This window comes from Ictalurus punctatus, chromosome 27 (genome assembly GCF_001660625.3).
Source record: "Ictalurus punctatus breed USDA103 chromosome 27, Coco_2.0, whole genome shotgun sequence".
In the NCBI taxonomy this organism is placed as follows: Eukaryota; Metazoa; Chordata; class Actinopteri; order Siluriformes; family Ictaluridae; genus Ictalurus; species Ictalurus punctatus.
In genome coordinates, this window is record NC_030442.2 from 17243421 (window position 1) to 17246424 (window position 3004).

At 44.1% G+C, this 3004-nt stretch overlaps 1 protein-coding gene across 2 annotated transcripts in view; it reads left to right on the forward strand.

Annotated features, from left to right (window-relative positions):
• cdca9 (cell division cycle associated 9) overlaps positions 1-3004 on the forward strand; it is a 155537-nt gene that overhangs the window by 35417 nt on the left and 117116 nt on the right. The window lies entirely within an intron of this gene.

The window sequence follows — 3004 nt, forward strand, 5'->3', positions numbered from 1 at the left end:
AGAGAGAGAGAGAGAAGAGAGACAGGCAGACAGAGAGAGAGAGAGCGAGAGAGAGAGAAGAGAGAGAGAGAGAGAGAGAGAGAGAGAGAGAGACAGGCAGACAGAGACCAAGAGCAAAGAGGAAAAGAGAGAGGCATATATATATATATATATATATAGAGAGAGAGAGAGAGAGAGAGAGAGAGAGAGAGAACTGCAGTGGGGATGACCGACACTGTATTCTCTTATTAAAATAAAGTGATTAAAGGTGCAGCGCGCTCCATTCGGAGTCTCTACTCGCCCCATGGTTGCGGGTGTAGGCGGCCGGCCGGCCGGCGCGTGATCTTCGCGGTCACACGCTAGTAGAATCTGTATGGATTTTAGGTCTGAGAGATACTGCCCGATTATCTCTGCTGTCCGAGTGCAGCCGGCTTTAAAGTGACAAATAAAAGAAAATGGCCCTTTCTGCAGAACCTTCCCTCGTAATCAACGCGTCGGCTCCGCGGCACCGAAAAGTCCGGTAGTTTCCATGGCAACCAACGACCATAGCGTGTGCGCCAAGAACGGTACGACTCGCACCTTTCAAGATCAACCGGTCTATCGAATCCTGCACACAGCATCTCGTTTACAAAGGCCGAGCGGAGGATTCGTCACGCGGGGGGAAACACGCCCCCGCAGGAACCCGGGCCGCTCCCGCCGGCGCTCAGGGAACCGTTCTGGTTCACGCTTCTCCAGCGGGAAACACACAAGTGCCGATTATACTTAACTGCAACACAGCGGCAGTAACGACGCTCCACATACAGATTCAAAACCTGTGAAGTTTTCTGTACAGAGAAATGTGTTCGCTTTACATTTAGGGAAGGAGTCTCCAGTGTCAGCGCCGTAAACAAGTTTTCAGACGTCTTCAGGACAGTTTACGCTCTGTGGTTTATCGGTACCATGACAATCACTTGAGGAGAGAGAAAGAGAGAAAAAAGAGCGCCAGAGAGAGAGAGAGAAGAGAGAGAGAGAGAAAAGAGAAAGAGAGAAGAGAGAGAAGAGAGAGAGGGGGGGAAGAGAAGAGAGAGAAGAGAGAGAGACAAGAGAAAAGAGAAAGAGAGAAGAGAGAAAGAGAAGAGGAGAGAGAGAGAAGAGAAAAAGAGAGAAGAGAGAGAGAGACAAGATAAAAGAGAAAGAGAGAAGAGGAGAGAGAGAAGAAAGAGAGAAGAGAGAGACAAGAGAAAAGAGAAAGAGAAGAGAAAGAGAGAAGAGGAGAGAGAGAGAAGAGAGAAAGAGAGAAGAGAGAGAGAAGAGAGAGACAAGATAAAAGAGAAAGAGACAAGAGAAAAGAGAAAGAGAAGAGAAAGAGAGAAGAGGAGAGAGAGAGAAGAGAGAAAGAGAGAAGAGAGAGAGAGAAGAGAGAGACAAGATAAAAGAGAAAGAGAGAAGAGGAGAGAGAGAAGAAAGAGAGAAGAGAGAGACAAGAGAAAAGAGAAAGAGAAGAGAAAGAGAGAAGAGGAGAGAGAGAGAAGAGAGAAAGAGAGAAGAGAGAGAGAAGAGAGAGACAAGATAAAAGAGAAAGAGAGAGAGAGAAGAAAGAGAGAAGAGAGAAAGAAGAGAGAGAGAGAAGAAAGAGAGAAGAGAGAGACAAGAAAAAAGAGAAAGAGAAGAGAAAGAGAGAAGAGAGAGAAAAGAGAGAAAGAGAGAGAAGAGAGAGAGAAAAGAGAGAGAGAGAGAAGAGAAAAGAGAAAGAGAGAAGAGAAAGAGAAAGAGAGAGAAAGAGAGAGAGAGAGAGAGAGAAGAGAAAAGAGAAAGAGAGAGGAGAGAGAGAGAAGAGAAGAGACAGAGGAAAGAGAGAGAATAAGAACAAGACCTCATACTATCAGCTTCAGCTTGTTGTTACCGAGAAGCAAAACGTAAAGTTACGGCTTTATATCCGACGTCACAAAGCACCGACACTGGAGACTCCTTCCATAAACATTACATAAACATTTCTCCTCACACAAAACCTCACCATATCAACGAGTCCACGTTCTTAATCCGTTCATATGAAGCGTCTTCCTGCGAATGAGCGGTTACCATAGAAACAGTAACCTATTAGAACAAGCACCTTCTGACCAATCAGAATCCAGAACTCAACATCACTGTGGAATAAATTACATTAACTCATTTTTGTTTATATACATATTAAAAAAAAAAAAACTGAAGTCAGACCTTTCCATGTTTTTGTTTTTATTTTCCTCCGCAGTTATAAAACTGAGCTGAGCGACAGTACGGTGTGGTGTCATAACCCGAGGAATTAAACCTACAGTAAGAAGACGAGACGTCAACGGTCTAAAAAAAAACAAAAACAAACAAGTGAAAGGAATTCTGGGAATGATGGCGTGATCTTTAGGAACGGTCCGTCCTTTAAGCGTTAAATCGACAGAGCCAGCGACACACGAGCTCGTTAACCTTTCACGCGGTCCGCTCCACACCGAGCTATTTTTAAACACGCAGGTGTAATTACGCCCAGGTCGAAACGTTAACCCAGGTGACGTTTCATATTTAAAGAGAAACACAGCGCACAGAGTAAGACGGGGGAAAAAAACACGACGGTAAGCTATCTTCAAAGAAAACACAATCCAGGGTGACGCTCTGGTAAGAACATGAAGCAGAGTCACGACCTGGAAATGATCAGGAGCTTTTTTATTTTTTATCCAATTATAGTAACATTTAATGAGACGTGTTACAGCGGCTCTAAAAAAATCGAAAAACCGCAAAGCGTACGCAAACTCCTCGGGCCTCGATATTTCACAGCTTTAACGTGTACGGATGTTAAAAACGCCGACACTGGAGACTCCTTCCATACATGTTAAATAAACATCTCCTTGTAAAAAACAAACAAACAAACAAAAAAACACACACATAATGGAGTTAAAGAACATAATCGTGTTTCGAAACCCCGCCCACTTCGGCCCCTTTGATAAACCGGAAATTGATTTCTGCGGCACGGACTCGCTATTCTCTGAGGAATAAATGAAGTGAACGCTAAAAAATACCGGTC